Below are 20,511 nucleotides of genomic sequence, written 5' to 3'. Positions count from 1 at the left end.
TAAGTGCAAGAAAACTGACTCCTGTTTTTGTCTATGTTTTGAACCATTCCTGTGACACTAGTTATAGATTCCGATGCATCACTTCAGGTTTACTGTATCCCTCTGACCTTCTTATTGACGCTGAAACACAGAAATTGCATTGGAATTAAATACAAAAGGCACAATGACGACTTAATTATAAGAAAACTGACTCTACTTACTGTCTATGAATTGAGCCATTCCTGTGAGACTAGTTATAGATCCCGATGCTTCACTTCAGGTTTACTGTATCCCTCTGACCTTCTTATTGACCATGAAACACAGAAATTGCATCGGAAGTAAATACAAAAGGCACTTTGGCGACTCAAGTACAGGAAGATCGGCTCATCTTACTGTCTATGTTTTGAACCTTTCCTGTGAGACCAGCTTTAGATTCCGATGCTTGACTTCAGGTTTACTGTATCCCTTGGACCTTCTTATTGATGATCTAACACATAAATTGCATCGGAATTAAATACAAAAGCCGCAATGCCGACTCAAGTGCCAGAGGACTGGCTCTTCTTACTGTCTATGTTATGAACCTTTCCTGTGAGACCGGTATTAGATTCCGATGCTTCACTTCTGGTTTACTGTATCCCTTGGACCTTCTTATTGACGACGAAACACAGAAATTGCATCGGAATTACATAGAAAAGGCACAATGTCGGGTTAAGTGCAAGAAAACTGACTCCTGTTACTGTCTATGTTTTGAACCATTCCTGTGACACTAGTTATAGATTCCGATGCATCACTTCAGGTTTACTGTATCCCTCTGACCTTCTTATTGAAGATTGAAACACAGAAATTGCATCGGAATTAAATACAAAAGTCACAATGCAGACTTAAGTACAAGAAAACTGACTCTTCTTACTGACTATGTTTTGAACCATTCCTGTGACGCTAGTTATAGATTCCGATGCTTCACTTCAGGTTTACTGTACCCTCTGACCGCCTTATTGACGATGAAACACAGAAATTTCATCGGAATTAAATTCAAAAGGCACAATGCCAACTTAAGTACAAGTAAAATGACTCTTCTTACTGTCTATGTTTTGAACCTTTCCTGTGACAGTACTTATAGATTCCGATGCTTCACTTCAGGTTTACTGTATCCCTCTGACCTTCTAATTGACGATGAAACACAGAAATTGCATCGGAATTAAATACAAAAGGCACAATACCGAATTTAGTACAACAAAACTGACTCTTCTTACTGTCTATGTTTTGAACCTTTCCTGTGACACTAGTTATAGCTTCCGATACTTCACTTAAGGTTTACTGTATCCCTCTGACCTTCTTCTTGTCGATGAAACCCAGAAATTGCATCGGAATTAAATACAAAAGGCACAATGCCGACTTAAGTACAAGAAAACTGACTCTTCTTACTGTCTATGTTTTGAACCATTCCTGTGACACTAGTGATAGATACCGATGCTTCACTTCAGGTTTACTGTATCCGCCTGACCTTCGTATTGACGATGAAACACAGAAATTGCATCGGAAATAAACACAAAAGGCACTTTGACGTCTCAAGTACAGGAAGATCGGCTCATTATACTGTCTATGTTTTGAACCTTTCCTGTGAGACCAGCTTTATATTCTGATGCTTAACTTCAGGTTTACTGTATCCCTCTGACCTTCTTATTGACGATGAGAAACAGCAGTTGCATCGGAATCAAATACAAAACGCACAATGCCGACTTAAGTACAAGAAAACTGACTCTTCTAACTGTCTATGATTTGAACCATTCCTGTATCACTATTTATAGATTCCGATGCTTCACTTCAGGTTTACTGTATCCCTCTAACCTTCTTATTGACGATGAAATTACATCATAATTAAATACAAAAGGCACAATGCCGACATAAATACAAGAAAACTGACTCTTCTTACTGCCTATGTTTTGAACCATTCCTGTGACACTAGTTATAGATTCCGATGCTTCACATCAGGTTTACTGTATCCCTCTGACCTTCTTATTGACGATGAAACACAGAAAATGCATCGGAATTAAATACAAAAGGCACAATGCCGACTTTAGTACAAAAAACTGACGCTTCTTATTGTCTATGATTTGAACCATTCCTGTGACACTAGTTATAGATTCCGATACTCCACTTCAGGTTTACTGTATCCCACTGACCTTCTTATTGACGATGAAACACTGAAATTGCATCGGAATTAAATACAAAAGGCACAATGCCGACTTAAGTACAAGAAAACTGACTCTTCTTACTGTCTATGTTTTGAACCATTCCTGTGACACTATTTATAGATTCCGTTGCTTCACGTCAGGTTTACTATATCCCTCTGATCTTCTTATTGACAATGAAACACAGTAATTGCATGGGAATTCAATACAAAAGGCTCAATGCCGACTCAAGTACAAGTAGACAGGCTCTTCTTACTGTCTATGTCTTGAACCTTTCCTGTGAGACCGGTTTTGGATTCCGATGCTTCACTTCAGGTTTACTGTATCCCTTGGACCTTCTTATCGACGACGAAACACCGAAATTGCATCGGAATTAAATACAAAACGCATAATGCCGTCGTAAGTACAAGACAAGTGACACTTCTTAGTGTCTATGATTAGAACCATTCCTGTGACACTAGTTATAGATTCCGATGTCTCACTTCAGGTTTACTGTATCCCTCTGACCCTCTTATTGACGATGAAACACAGACATTGCTTCGGAATGAAATACAAAAGGCACAATGCCGACTCAAGTACAAGAAGGCTGGCTCATCTTACTGTCTACGTTTTGAACCATTCCTGTGACACTAGTTATAGATTCCGATGCTTCACTTCGGGTTTACTGTATCCCTCTGACCTTCGTATTGACGATGAAACACAGAAATTGCGTCGGATTTAAATAGAAAAGTCACAATGTCGACTTAAGTACAAGAAAACTGACTCTTCTTACTGTCTATGTTTTGAACCATTCATGCGACACTAGTTATAGTTTCCGATGCTTCACTTCAGGTTTACTGTATCCCTCTGACCTTGTTATTGACGATGAAACACAGAAATTGCATCGGAATTAAATACAAATGGCACAATGCCGACATAAGTACAGAAGAACTGACTCTTCTTACTGTCTATGTTTTGAACCATTCCTGTGACAGCAGTTAGAGATTCCGATGCTTCACTTCAGGTCTACTGTATCCCTCTGACTTTCTTATTGACGATGAAACACAGAAATTGCATCGGTATTAAATACGAAAGGCACAATGCCGACGTAAGTACAAGAAAACTGACTCTACTTACTGTCTATGATCTGAACCATTACTGTGACACTAGTTATAGATTCCGATGCTTCTTTTCAGGTTTACTGCATCCCTCCGACTTTCTTATTGGCGATGAAACACAGAAATTGCATCGGAATTAAATACAAAAGGCACAATGCCGACTTAATTATAAGAAAACTGACACTTCTTACTGTTTATGCATTGAACCATTCCTGTGACATTAATTATAGATTCCGATACTTCACTTCAGGTTTACTGTATCCCTTGGACCTTCATATTGACGATGAAACACAGAAATTGCATCGGAATTAAATACAAAAGGCACAATGCCGACTTAAGTACAGGAAGACTAACTCTTCATTCTGTCTAAGATTTGAACCATTCCTGTGACACCAGTTATAGATTCCGATGCCTCACTCCAGGTTTACTGTATCCCTTGGACCTTCTTATTGACGATGAAACACAGAAACTGCATCGCAATTAAATACAAAAGGCACAATGCCGACTTAAGTACAAGAAGACTGACTCTTCCTACTGTCTATGACTTGAACCTTTTGGATTCCGATGCCTCACTTCAGGTTTACTGTATACCTTGGACCTTCTTATCGACGACGAAACACAGAAATTGCATCGGAATTAAATACAAAACACACAATGCCGACCTAAGTACAAGAAAACTGACACTTCTTAGTGTCTATGATTAGAACCATTCCTGTGACACTAGTTATAGATTCCGATGCTTCACTTCAAGTTTACTGTATCCCTCTGAGCTTCTTATTGACGATGAAACACAGAAATTGCATCGGAATTAAATACAAAAGGCACAATGCCGACATAAGTACAAGAAAACTGACTGTTCTTACTGTCTATGTTTTGAAGCACTCCTGTGACACTAGATATAGATTCCTATGCTTCACTTCATTTTTACTGTATACCTCTGACATTCTTATTGACGATGAAACGCAGTAGTTGCATCGGAATTAAATAGAAAAGGCACAATGCCGACTTATGTACAAGAAAACTGACTCTTCTTACTGTCTATGTTTTGAACCATACCTGTGACACTAGTTATGGATTCCGATGCTTCACTTCAGGTTTACTGTATCCCTCTGACCTCCTTATTGACGATGAAACACAGAAATTGCATCGGAATTAAATAGAAAACGCACAATGCCAACTTAAGTACAAGAAAACTGACTCTTCTTACTGTGTATGTTTTTAACCATTCCTGTGACTCTAGTTATAGATTCCGATGCTTCACTTCAGGTTTACTGTATCCCTCTGACCTTCTTATTGACGATGAGAAACAGCAGTTGCATCGGAATTAAATACAAAAGGCACAATGCCGACTTTAGTACAAAAAACTGACGCTTCTTATTGTCTATGATTTGAACCATTCCTCTGACACTAGTTATAGATTCCGATACTCCACTTCAGGTTTACTGTATCCCACTGACCTTCTTATTGACGATGAAACACTGAAATTGCATCGGAATTAAATACAAAAGGCACAATGCCGACTTAAGTACAAGAAAACTGACTCTTCTTACTGTCTATGTTTTGAACCATTCCTGTGACACTATTTATAGATTCCGTTGCTTCACTTCAGGTTTACTATATCCCTCTGACGTTCTTATTGACAATGAAACACAGTAATTGCATGGGAATTCAATACAAAAGGCTCAATGTCGACTCAAGTACAAGTAGACAGGCTCTTCTTACTGTCTATGTCTTGAACCTTTCCTGTGAGACCGGTTTTGGATTCCGATGCTTCACTACAGGTTTACTGTATCTTTTGGACCTTCTTATCGACGACGAAACACCGAAATTGCATCGGAATTAAATACAAAACGCATAATGCCGTCGTAAGTACAAGAAAACTGACACTTCTTAGTGTCTATGATTAGAAACATTCCTGTGACACTAGTTATAGATTCCGATGCTTCTTCTCAGGTTTACTGTATCCCTCCGACTTTCTTATTGGCGATGAAACACAGAAATTGCATCGGAATTAAATACAAAAGTCACAATGCCGACTTAATTATAAGAAAACTGACACTTCTTACTGTTTATGCATTGAACCATTCCTGTGACATTAATTATAGATTGCGATACTTCACTTCAGGTTTACTGTATCCCTCTGACCTTCTTATCGACGATGAAACACAGAAATTGCATCGTAATTAAATACAAAAGGCACAATGCCGACTTCAGTACAAGAAAACTGACGCTTCTTACTGTCTATGCTTTGAACCATTCCTGTGACACTAGTTATAGATGCCGATACTTCACTTCATGTTTATTGTATCCCTCTGACCTTCTTATTGACGATGAAACCCAGAAATTGCGTCGGAATTAAATACAAAAGGCACAATGCCGACTTAAGTACAAGAAAACTGACTCTCCTTACTGTCTATGTCTTGAACCATTCCTGTGACACTAGTTATAGATACCGATGCTTCACTTCAGGTTTACTGTATCCCTCTGACCTTCGTATTGACAATGAAACACAGAAATTGCACCCGAAATAAACACAAAAAGCACTTTGACGACTCAAGTACAGGAAGATCGGCCCTTCTTACTGTCTATGTTTTGAACCTCTCCTGTGAGACCAGTTTTAGATTCCGATGCTTGACTTCAGGTTTACTGTATCCCGTGGACCTTCTTATTGACGATGAAACACAGAAATTTCATCGGAATTAAATAGAAAACGCACAATGCCAACTTAAGTACAACAAAACTGACTCTTCTTACTGTGTATGTTTTTAACCATTCCGCTGACACTAGTTATAGATTCCGATGCTTCACTTCAGGTTTACTGTATCCCTCTGACCATCTTATTGACGATGAAAAACAGCTATTGCATCGGAATTAAATACAAAACGCACAATGCCGACTAATGTACAAGAAAACTGACTCTTCTTACTGTCTATGTTTTGAACCATTCCTGTGACACTTCAGGTTCCGATGCTTCACTTCAGGTTTACTGTATCCCTCTGACCTTCTTATTGACGATGAAAAACAGCAGTTGCATCGGAATTAAATACAAAACGCACAATGCCGACTTAAGTACAAGAAAACTGACTCTTCTTACTGTCTGTGTTTTGAACCATTCCTGTATCACTACTTATAGATTCCGATGCTTCACTTCAGGTTTACTGTATCCCCCTAACCTTCTTATTGACGATGAAACACAGAAATTACATCATAATTACATACAAAAGGCACAATGCCGACATAAATACAAGAAAACTGTCTCTTCTTACTGTCTATGTTTTGAACCATTCCTGTGACACTAGTTATAGATTCCGATGCTTCACTTCAGGTTTACTGTATCCCTCTGACCTTCTTATTGACGATGAAACACAGAAAATGCATCGGAATTAAATACAAAAGGCACAATGCCGACTTAAGTACAAGAAAACTGACTCTTCTTACTGTCTATTTTTGAACCATTCCTGTGACACTATTTATAGATTAAGTTGCTTCACTTCAGGTTTACTGTATCCCTCTGACCTTCTTATTGACAATGAAACACAGTAATTGCATGGGAATTCAATACAAAAGGCTCAATGTCGACTCAAGTACAAGTAGACAGGCTCTTCTTACTGTCTATGTCTTGAACCTTTCCTGTGAGACCGGTTTTGGATTCCGATGCTTCACTACAGGTTTACTGTATCCCTTGGACCTTCTTATCGACGACGAAACACCGAAATTGCATCGGAATTAAATACAAAACGCATAATGCCGTCGTAAGTACAAGAAAACTGACACTTCTTAGTGTCTATGATTAGAACCATTCCTGTGACACTAGTTATAGATTCCGATGCTTCTTCTCAGGTTTACTGTATCCCTCCGACTTTCTTATTGGCGATGAAACACAGAAATTGCATCGGAATTAAATACAAAAGTCACAATGCCGACTTAATTATAAAAAAACTGACACATCTTACTGTTTATGCATTGAACCATTCCTGTGACATTAATTATAGATTCCGATACTTCACTTCAGGTTTACTGTATCCCTCTGACCTTCTTATTGACGATGAAACACAGAAATTGCATCGGAATTAAATACAAAAGGCACAATGCCGACTTCAGTACAAGAAAACTGACGCTTCTTACTGTCTATGCTTTGAACCATTCCTGTGACACTAGTTATAGATGCCGATACTTCACTTCATGTTTATTGTATCCCTCTGACCTTCTTATTGACGATGAAACCCAGAAATTGCATCGGAATTAAATACAAAAGGCACAATGCCGACTTAAGTACAAGAAATCTGACTCTCCTTACTGTCTATGTCTTGAACCATTCCTGTGACACTAATTATAGATACCGATGCTTCACTTCAGGTTTACTGTATCCCTCTGACCTTCGTATTGACAATGAAACACAGAAATTGCACCCGAAATAAACACAAAAAGCACTTTGACGACTCAAATACAGGAAGATCGGCCCTTCTTACTGTCTATGTTTTGAACCTTTCCTGTGAGACCAGTTTTAGATTCCGATGCTTGACTTCAGGTTTACTGTATCCCGTATACCTTCTTATTGACGATGAAACACAGAAATTGCATCGGAATTAAATAGAAAACGCACAATGCCAACTTAAGTACAACAAAACTGACTCTTCTTACTGTGTATGTTTTTAACCATTCCGGTGACACTAGTTATAGATTCCGATGCTTCACTTCAGGTTTACTGTATCCCTCCGACCATCTTATTGACGATGAAAAACAGCTATTGCATCGGAATTAAATACAAAACGCACAATGCCGACTTATGTACAAGAAAACTGACTCTTCTTACTGTCTATGTTTTGAACCATTCCTGTGACACTAGTTATAGATTCCGATGCTTCACTTCAGGTTTACTGTATCCCTCTGACCTTCTTATTGACGATGAAAAACAGCAGTTGCATCGGAATTAAATACAAAACGCACAATGCCGACTTAAGTACAAGAAAACTGACTCTTCTTACTGTCTGTGCTTTGAACCATTCCTGTATCACTAGTTATAGATTCCGATGCTTCACTTCAGGTTTACTGTATCCCTCTAACCTTCTTATTGACGATGAAACACAGATATTACATCATAATTACATACAAATGGCACAATGCCGACATAAATACAAGATAACTGTCTCTTCTTACTGTCTATGTTTTGAACCATTCCTGTGACACTAGTTATAGATTCCGATGCTTCACTTCAGGTTTACTGTATCCCTCTGACCTTCTTATTGACGATGAAACACAGAAAATGCATCGGAATTAAATACAAAAGGCACAATGCCGACTTAAGTACAAGAAAACTGACTCTTCTTACTGTCTATTTTTGAACCATTCCTGTGACACTATTTATAGATTAAGTTGCTTCACTTCAGGTTTACTGTATCCCTCTGACCTTCTTATTGACAAGGAAACACAGTAATAGCATATGAATTCAATACAAAAGGCTCAATGAGGACTCATGTACAAGTAGACAGGCTCATCTTACTGTCTATGTCTTGAACCTTTCCTGTTAGACCGGTTTTGGATTCCGATGCTTCACTTCAGGTTTACTGTATCCCTTGGACCTTCTTATCGACGACGAAACACCGAAATTGCATCGGAATTAAATACAAAACGCACAATGCCGACCTAAGTACAAGAAAACTGACACTTGTTAGTGTCTATGATTAGAACCATTCCTGTGTCACTAGTTATAGATTCCGATGCCTCACTTCAGGTCTACTGTATCCCTCTGACCCTCTTAATGACTATGAAACACAGAAATTGCTTCGGAATTAAATACAAAAGGCACAATGCCGACTCAAGTACAAGAAGGCTGGCTCATCTTACTGTCTACATTTGAACCATTCCTGTGACACTAGTTTTAGATTCCGATGCTTCACTTCAGGTTTACTGTATCCCTCTGACCTTCTTATTGACGATGAAACACAGAAATTGCATCGGATTTAAATAGAAAAGTCACAATGTCGACTTAAGTACAAGATAACTGACTCTTCTTACTGTCTATGTTTTGAACCATTCATGTGACACTAGTTATAGTTTCCGATGCTTCACTTCAGGTTTACTGTATCCCTCTGACCTTCTTATTGACGATGAAACACAGAAATTGCATCGGAATTAAATACAAAAGGCACAATGCCGACTTAAGTACAAGAGAACTTACTCTTCTTTCTGTCTATGTTTTGAACCATTCCTGTGACAGCAGTTAGAGATTCCGATGCTTCACTTCAGGTCCACTGTATCCCTCTGACTTTCTTATTGACGATTAAACACAGAAATTGCATCGGAATTAAATACAAAAGTCACAATGCCGACTTAATTATAAGTTAACTGACACTTCTTACTGTTTATGCATTGAACCATTCCTGTGACATTAGTTATAGATTCCGATACTTCACTTCAGGTTTAGTGTATCCCTTGGACTTTCATATTGACGATGTAACACAGAAATTGCATCGGAATTAAATACAAAAGGCACAATGCCGACTTAAGTACAAGAAGACTGACTCTTCCTACTGTCTAAGTTCAGAACAATTCCTGTGACACTAGTTATAGATTCCGATGCGTCACTTCAGGTTTACTGTATTCCTCTGACCTTCTTATTGACGATGAAACACAGAAATTGCATCGGAATTAAATACAAGAGGCACAATGCCGAAGTAAGTACAAGTAAACTGACTCTTCTTACTGTCTATGTTTTGAACCTTTCCTGTGACTCTAGTTATAGATTCCGATGCTTCACTTCAGGTTTACTGTATCCCTCTGACCTTCTTATTGACGATGAAACACAGAAATTGCATCGGAATTAAATACAAAAGGCACAATGCCGACTTCAGTACAAGAAAACTGACGCTTCTTACTGTCTATGCTTTGAACCATTCCTGTGACACTAGTTATAGATGCAGATACTTCACTTCATGTTTATGTATCCCACTGACTTTCTTATTGACGATGAAACCCAGAAATTGCATCGGAATTAAATACAAAATGCACAATGCCGACTTAAGTACAAGAAAACTGACTCTTCTTACTGTCTATGACTTGAACCATACCTGTGTCACTAGTTATAGATACTGATGCTTCACTTCAGGTTTACTGTATCCCTCTGACCTTCGTATTGACAATGTAACACAGAAATTGCATCGGAATTAAATACAAAAGGCACAATGCCGACTTAAGTACAAGAAGACTAACTCTTCCTACTGTCTAAGATTTGAACCATTCCTGTGACTCTAGTTATAGATTCCGATGCTTCACTTCAGGTTTACTGTATCCCTCTGACCTTCTTATTGACGATGAAACACAGAAATTGCATCGGAATTAAATACAAAAGGCACAATGCCGACTTAAGTACAAGAGAACTTACTCTTCTTTCTGTCTATGTTTTGAACCATTCCTGTGACAGCAGTTAGAGATTCCGATGCTTCACTTCAGGTCCACTGTATCCCTCTGACTTTCTTATTGACGATTAAACACAGAAATTGCATCGGAATTAATTACAAAAGTCACAATGCCGACTTAATTATAAGTTAACTGACACTTCTTACTGTTTATGCATTGAACCATTCCTGTGACATTAGTTATAGATTCCGATACTTCACTTCAGGTTTAGTGTATCCCTTTGACTTTCATATTGACGATGTAACACAGAAATTGCATCGGAATTAAATACAAAAGGCACAATGCCGACTTAAGTACAAGAAGACTGACTCTTCCTACTGTCTAAGTTCAGAACAATTCCTGTGACACTAGTTATAGATTCCGATGCGTCACTTCAGGTTTACTGTATCCCTCTGACCTTCTTATTGACGATGAAACACAGAAATTGCATCGGAATTAAATACAAGAGGCACAATGCCGAAGTAAGTACAAGTAAACTGACTCTTCTTACTGTCTATGTTTTGAACCTTTCCTGTGACTCTAGTTATAGATTCCGATGCTTCACTTCAGGTTTACTGTATCCCTCTGACCTTCTTATTGACGATGAAACACAGAAATTGCATCGGAATTAAATACAAAAGGCACAATGCCGACTTCAGTACAAGAAAACTGACGCTTCTTACTGTCTATGCTTTGAACCATTCCTCTGACACTAGTTATAGATGCAGATACTTCACTTCATGTTTATGTATCCCACTGACTTCCTTATTGACGATGAAACCCAGAAATTGCATCGGAATTAAATACAAAATGCACAATGCCGACTTAAGTACAAGAAAACTGACTCTTCTTACTGTCTATGACTTGAACCATTCCTGTGTCACTAGTTATAGATACTGATGCTTCACTTCAGGTTTACTGTATCCCTCTGACCTTCTTATTGACGATGAAACACAGAAATTGCATCGGAATTAAATACAAAAGGCACAATGCCGACTTCAGTACAAGAAAACTGACGCTTCTTACTGTCTATGCTTTGAACCATTCCTGTGACACTAGTTATAGATACCGATGCTTCACTTCAGGTTTACAGTATCCCTTTGACCTTCTTATTGACGATGAAACACAGAAATTGCATCGGAAATAAACACAAAAGGCACCTTGGCGACTCAAGTACAGGAAGACTGACTCTTCCTACTGTCTATGTTTAGAACCATTCCTGTGACACTAGTTATAGATTCCGATGCTTCACTTCAGGTTTACTGCATCCCTCTGAACTTCCTATTGACGATGAAACACAGGAATTGCTTTGGAATTAAATACAAAAGGCACAATGCCGACTCAAGTACAAGAAAACTGACGCTTCTATCTGTCTACAATTTGAACCATTCCTGTGACACTAGTTATAGATTACGATTCTTCACTTCAGGTTTACTGCATCCCTCTGACCTATCTATTGACGATGAAACACAGAAATTGCATCGGAATTAAATACAAAAGGCACAATGCCGACTCAAGTACAAGAAGACTGGCTCTTCTTACTGTCTATGTTTTGAACCTTTCCTGTGTGACCGGTTTTAGATTCCGATGCTTCACTTTACGTTTACTGTATTCCTTGGCCCTTCTTATTGACGACAAAACACAGACATTGCATCGGAATTAAATAGAAAAGGCACAATGCCGACTTAAGTACAAGAAAACTGACTCTTCTTACTGTCTATGATTTGAACCATACCTGTGACACTAGTTATAGATTCCGATGCTTCACTTCAGGTTTACTCTATCCCTCTGACCGTCTTATTGACGATGAAACGCAGGAATTTCATTGGAATTAAATACAAAAGGCGCAATGCCAACTTAAGTACAAGTAAACTGACTCTTCTTACTGTCTAAGTTCTGAACCAATCCTGTGACAGTAGTTATGGATTCCGATGCTTCACTACAGGTTTACTGTATCCCTCTGACCTTCTTATTGACGAAGAAACACGGAAATTGCATCGGAATTAAATACAAAAGGCACAATGCCGAATTAAGTACAAGTAAACTGACTCTTCTTACTGTCTATGTTTTGAACCATTCCTGTGACACTAGTTATAGATTCCGATGCTTCACATCCGGTTTACTGTATCCCTCTCACCTTCTTATTGACGATGAAAAACAGAAATTGCATCGGAATTAAATACAAAAGGCACAATGCCGACATAAGTACAAGAATACTGACTCCTCTTACTGTCTATGTTTGGAACCATTCCTGTGACACTAGTTATAGATTCCGATGCTTCACTTCAGATTTACTGTGTCCCTCTGACCTTCTTATTGACGATGAAACACAGAAATTATATCGGAATTAAAGAGAAAAGTCACAATGGCGACATAAGTACAAAAAAACCGACTCTTCTTAATGTCTATGTTTTGAACCATTCCTGTGACACTAGTTATAGATTCCGATTCCTCACTTCAGGTTTACTGTATCCCTCGGACCTTCTTATTGACGATGAAACACAGAAATTGCAGCGGAATTAAATACAAAAGGCACAATGCCGACTCAAGTACAAGAAAACTGACTCTTCTTACTGTCTATGTTCTGAACCAGTCCTGTGACACTAATTATAGATTCCGATGCTTCACTTCGGGTTTACTGTATCCCTCTGACCTTCTTATTGACGATGATACACAGATATTGCATGGGAATTCAATACAAAAGGCACAATGCCGACTCAAGTACAAGAAGACTGCCTCTTCTTACTATCTATGTTTTGAACCTTTCCTGTGAGACAGGTTTCAGATTCCAATGCTTCACTTCAGGTTTACTGTATGATTTGGACCTTCTTGTTGACGATGAAACACAGAAATTGCATCGGAATTAAATACAAAACGCACAATGCCGACCTAAGTACAAGATAACTGACACTTCTTACTGTCTATGATTTGAAAAATTCCTGTGACACTAGTTATAGATTCCGATGCTTCACTTCAGGTTTGCTGTATCCCTCTGACCTTCTTATTGAAGATGAAACACAGAAATTGCATCGGAATTTAATACAAAAGGCACAATGCCGACTCAAGTACTAGAAAACTGGCTCTTTTTACTGTCTATGATTTGAACCTTACCTGTGAGAGCGGTTTTAGATTCCGATGCTTCTCTTGAGGTTTACTGTATCGCTTGGCCCTACTTATTGACGACGAAATACAGAAATTGCATCGGAATGAAATAAGAAAGGCACAATGCCGACTTAAGTACAAGCAAACTGACTCTTCTTACTGTGTATGTTTTGAACCATACCTGTGACACTAGTTATAGATTCCGATGCTTCACTTCAGGTTTACTCTATCCATCTGACCGTCTTATTGACGATGAAACACAGAAATTGCATCGGAATGAAATACAAAAGGCACAATGCCGACTCATGTGCCAGAAGACTGGCTCTTCTTACAGTCTATGCTATGATACTTTCCTGTGAGACCGGTTTTAGATTCCGATGCTTCACTTCAGGTTTACTGTATCCCTTGGACCGTCTTATTGACGACGAAACACAGAAATTGCATCGGAATTAAATAGAAAAGGCACAATGCCGGGTTAAGTACAAGAAAACTGACTCCTCCTACTGTCTATGTTTTGAACCATTCCTGTGACACTAGTTATAGATTCCGATGCATCACTTCAGGTTTACTGTATCCCTCTGACCTACTTATTAACGATGAAACACAGATATTGCATGGGAATTCAATACAAAAGGCTCATTGCCGGCTCAAGTACAAGAAGACTGCCTCTTCTTACTGTCTAAGTTTTGAACCTTTCCTGTGAGACCGGTTATAGATTCCGATGCTTCACTTCAGGTTTACTGTATCCCTCTGACCTTCTTATTGACGATGAAACACAGATATTGCATGGGAATTCAATACAAAAGGCTCAATGCCGACTCAAGTACAAGAAGACTGCCACTTCTTACTGTCTATGTTTTGAACCTTTCCTGTGAGACCCGTTATAGATTCCGATGCTTCACTTCAAGTTTACTGTATCCCTCTGACCTTCTTATTGACGATGAAACACAGAAATTGCATCGGAATTAAATACAAAAGGCACAATGCCGACGTATGTACAAGAAAACTGACTGTTCTTACTGTCTAAGTTTTGAACCACTCCTGTGACACTAGATATAGATTCCGATGCTTCACTTCAGGTTTACTGTATCCCTCTGACATTCATATTGACGATGAAACACAGAAATTGCATCGGAATTAAATAGAATATGCACAATGCCGACTTATGTACAAGAAAACTGACTCTTCTTCCTGTGTATGTTTTTAACCATTCCTGTGACTCTAGTTATAGATTCCGAAGCTTCACTTCAGGTTTACTGTATCCCTCTGACCTTCTTATTGACGATGAAAAACAGCAGTTGCATCGGAATTAAATACAAAACGCACAATGCCGACTTAAGTACAAGAAAACTGACTCTTCTTACTGTCTATGTTTTGGACCATTCCTGTGACACTAGTTATAGATTCCGATGCTTCACTTCAGGTTTACTGTATCCCTCTAACCTTCTTATTGACGATGAAACACAGAAATTACATCGGAATTAAATACAAAAGGCACAATGCCGACATAAGTACAAGAAAACTGACTCTTCTTACTATCTATGTTTTGAACCATTCCTGTGACACTAGTTATAGATTCCGATGCTTCACTTCAGGTTTACTGTATCCCTCTGACCTTCTTATTGACGATGAAACACAGAAAATGCATCGGAATTAAATACAAAAGGCACAAAGCCGACTTAAGTACAAGAAAACTGACGCTTCTTACTGTCTATGATTTGAACCATTCCTCTGACACTAGTTATAGATTCCGATACTTCACTTCAGGTTTACTGTATCCCTCTGACCTTCTTATTGACTATGAAACACTGAAATTGCATCGGAATTAAATACAAAAGGCACAATGCCGACTTAGGTACAAGAAAACTGACTCTTATTACTGTCTATGTTTTGAACCATTCCTGTGACACTAGTTATAGATTCCGTTGCTTCACTTCAGGTCTGCTGTATCCCTCTGACCTTCTTATTGACGATGAAACACAGTAATTGCATGGGAATTCAATACAAAAGGCCCAATGCCGACTCAAGTACAAGTAGACAGGCTCTTCTTACTGTCTATGTCTTTAACCTTTCCTGTGAGACCGGTTTTGGATTCCGATGCTTCACTTCAGGTTTACTGTATACCTTGGACCTTCTTATCGACGACGAAACACAGAAATTGCATCGGAATTAAATACAAAACGCACAATGCCGACATAAGTACAAGAAAACTGACTCTTCTTACTATCTATGTTTTGAACCATTCCTGTGGCACTAGTTATAGATTCCGATGCTTCACTTCAAGTTTACTGTATCCCTCTGACCTTCGTATTGACGATGAAACACAGAAATTGCATCGGATTTAAATAGAAGAGGCACAATACCGACTTAAGTACACGAAAACTGACTGTACTTACTGTCTATGTTTTGAACCATTCATGTGACACTAGTTATAGTTTCCGATGCTTCACTTCAGTTTTACTGTATCCCTCTGACCTTCTTATTGACGATGAAACACAGAAATTGCATCGGAATTAAATACAAAAGGCACAATGCCGACATAAGTACAAGAAAACTGACTGTTCTTACTGTCTATGTTTTGAACCACTCCTGTGACACTAGAAATAGATTCCGATGCTTCACTTCATTTTTACTGTATACCTCTGACATTCTTATTGATGATGAAACGCAGTAGTTGCATCGGAATTAAATAGAAAAGGCACAATGCCGACTTATGTACAAGAAAACTGACTCTTCTTACTGTCTATGTTTTGAACCATTCCTGTGACACTAGTTATAGATTCCGATGCTGCACTTTAGGTTTACTGTATCCCTCTGACCTTCTTATTGACGATGAAAAACAGCAGTTGCATCGGAATTAAATACAAAACGCACAATGCCGACTTAAGTACAAGAAAACTGACTCTTCTTACTGTCTATGTTTTGGACCATTCCTGTATCACTAGTTATAGATTCCGATGCTTCACTTCAGGTTTACTGTATCCCTCTAACCTTCTTATTGACGATGAAACACAGAAATTACATCATACTTAAATACAAAAGGCACAATGCCGACATAAATACAAGAAAACTGTCTCTTCTTACTGTCTATGTTTTGAACCATTCCTGTGACACTAGTTATAGATTCCGATGCTTCACTTCAGGTTTACTGTATCCCTCTGACCTTCTTATTGACGATGAAACACAGAAAATGCATCGGAACTGAATACAAAAGGCACAATGCCGACTTTAGTACAAGAAAACTGACGCTTCTTACTGTCTATGATTTGAACCATTCCTCTGACACTAGTTATAGATTCCGATACTTCACTTCAGGTTTACTGTATCCCTCTGACCTTCTTATTGACGATGAAACACAGAAATTGCATCGTAATTAAATACTAAAGGCACAATGCCGACTTAAGTACAAGAAAACTGACTCTTCTTACTGTCTATTTTTGAACCATTCCTGTGACACTATTTATAGATTAAGTTGCTTCACTTCAGGTTTACTGTATCCCTCTGACCTTCTTATTGACAATGAAACACAGTAATTGCATGGGAATTCCATACAAAAGGCTCAATGCCGACTCATGTACAAGTAGACAGGCTATTCTTACTGTCTATGTCTTGAACCTTTCCTGTGAGACCGGTTTTGGATTCCGATGCTTCACTTCAGGTTTACTGTATCCCTTGGACCTCCTTATCGAAGACGAAACACCGAAATTGCATCGGAATTAAATACAAAACGCACAATGCCGACCTAAGTACAAGAGAACTGACACTTCTTAGTGACTATGATTAGAACCATTCCTGTGTCACTAGTTATAGATTCCGATGCCTCACTTCAGGTTTACTGTATCCCTCTGACCCTCTTATTGACGATGAAACACAGAAATTGCTTCGGAATTAAATACAAAAGGCACAATGCCGACTCAAGTACAAGAAGGCTGGCTCATCTTACTGTCTACGTTTTGAACCATTCCGGTGACACTAGTTATAGATTCCGATGCTTCACTTCAGGTTTACTGTATCCCTCTGACCTTCTTATTGACGATGAAACACAGAAATTGCATCGGATTTAAATAGAAAAGTCACAATGTCGACTTAAGTACAAGAAAACTGACTCTTCTTACTGTCTATGTCTTGAACCATTCATGTGACACTAGTCATAGTTTCCGATGCTTCACTTCAGGTTTACTGTATCCCTCTGACCTTCGTATTGACGATGAAACACAGAAATTGCATCGGAATTAAATACAAAAGGCACAATGCCGACTTAAGTACAAGAGAACTGACTCTTCTTACTGTCTATGTTTTGAACCATTCCTGTGACAGCAGTTAGAGATTCCGATGCTTCACTTCAGGTCTACTGTATCCCTCTGACTTTCTTATTGACGATGAAACACAGAAATTGCGTCGGAATTAAATACAAAAGTCATAATGCCGACTTAATTATAAGAAAACTGACACTTCTTACTGTTTATGCATTGAACCATTCCTGTGACATTAGTTATAGATTCCGATATTTCACTTCAGGTTTACTGTATCCCTTGGACCTTCATATTGACGATGAAACACAGAAATTGCATCGGAATTAAATACAAAAGGCACAATGCCGACTTAAGTACCAGAAGACTAACTCTTCCTACTGTCTAAGATTTGAACCATTCCTGTGACACTAGTTATAGATTCCGATGCCTCACTCCAGGTTTACTGTATCCCTTGGACCTTCTTATTGACGATGAAACACAGAAATTGCATCGGAATTAAATACAAAAGGCACATTGCCGACTTAAGTACAAGAAGACTGACTCTTGCTACTGTCTAAGTTCAGAACAATTCCTGTGACACTAGTTATAGATTCCGATGCTTCACTTCAGGTTTACTGTATCCCTCTGACCTTCTTATTAACGATGAAACACAGAAATTGCATCGGAATTAAATACAAAAGGAACAATGCCGAAGTAAGTACAAGTAAACTGACTCGTCTTACTGTCTATGTTTTGAACCTTTCCTGTGACTCTAGTTATAGATTCCGATGCTTCACTTCAGGTTTACTGTATCCCTCTGACCTTCTTATTGACGATGAAACACAGAAATTGAATCGGAATTAAATACAAAAGGCACAATGCCGACTTCAGTACAAGAAAACTGACGCTTCTTACTGTCTATGCTTTGAACCATTCCTGTGACACTAGTTATAGATGCCGATACTTCACTTCATGTTTATTGTATCCCTGTGACCTTCTTATTGACGATGAAACCCAGAAATTGCATCGGAATTAAATACAAAAGGCACAATGCCGACTTAAGTACAAGAAGACTAACTCGTCCTAATGTCTAAGTTTTGAACCATTCCTGTGACACTACTTATAGATTCCGATGCTTCACTTCAGGTTTACTGTTTCCCTTGGACCTTCTTATTGACGATGAAACACAGAAATTGCGTCGGAATTAAATACAAAAGGCACAAAGCAGACTTAAGTACAAGATGACTGACTCTTCCTACTGTCTAAGTTTTGAACCATTCCAGAGACACTAGTTATAGATTCCGATGCTTCACTCCAGGTTTACTGTATCCCGTGGACCTTCTTATTGACGATGAAACACAGAAATTGCATCGGAATTAAATAGAAAACGTACAATGCCAACTTAAGTACAAGAAAACTGACTCTTCTTACTGTGTATGTTTTTAACCATTCCTGTGACACTAGTTATAGATTCCTATGGTTCACTTCAGGTTTACTGTATCCCTCTGACCATCTTATTGACGATGAAAAACAGCTATTGCATCGGAATTAAATACAAAACGCACAATGCCGACTTATGTACAAGAATACTGACTCTTCTTACTGTCTATGTTTCGAACCCTTCCTGTGACACTAGTTATAGGTTCCGATACTTCACTTCATGTTTACTGTATCCCTCTGACCTTATTGGCGATGAAACACAGAAAACTCATCGGAATTAAATACAAAAGCACAATGCCGACATAAGTACAAGAAAACTGACTCTTCTTACTGTGTATGTCTTGAACCATTCCTGTGACACTAGTTATAGGTTCCGATGCTTCACTTCAGGTTTACTGTATCCCTCTGACCTTCTTATAGACGATGAAACACAGAAATTGCTTCGGAATTAAATACCAAAGGCACAATGCCGACTCAAGTACAAGAAGGCTGGCTCATCTTACTGTCTCCGTTTTGAACCATTCCTGTGACACTAGTTATAGATTCCGATGCTTCACTTCAGGTTTACTGTATCCCTCTGACCTTCGTATTGACGATGAAACACAGAAATTGCATCGGATTTAAATAGAAAAGTCACAATGTCGACTTAAGTACAAGAAAACTGACTCTTCTTACTGTCTATGTTTTGAACCATTCATGTGACACTAGTTATAGTTTCCGATTCTTCACCTCAGGTTTACTGTATCCCTCTGACCTTATTGACGATGAAACACAGAAATTGCATCGGAATTAAATACAAAAGGCACAATGCCGACTTAAGTACAAGAGAACTGACTCTTCTTACTGTCTATGTTTTGAACCATTCCTGTGACAGCAGTTAGAGATTCCGATGCTTCACTTCAGGTCTACTGTATCCCTCTGACATTCTTATTGACGATGAAACACAGAAATTGCATCGGAATTAAATAGAATATGCACAATGCCGACTTATGTACAAGAAAACTGACTCTTCTTACTGTCTATGGTTTGAATCATTCCTGTGACACTAGTTATAGATTCCGATACTTCACTTCA

The sequence above is a fragment of the Schistocerca serialis genome, chromosome 5 (genome assembly GCF_023864345.2).
Source record: "Schistocerca serialis cubense isolate TAMUIC-IGC-003099 chromosome 5, iqSchSeri2.2, whole genome shotgun sequence".
NCBI lineage: Eukaryota > Metazoa > Arthropoda > Insecta > Orthoptera > Acrididae > Schistocerca > Schistocerca serialis.
This window is presented reverse-complemented; position numbering follows the sequence as displayed.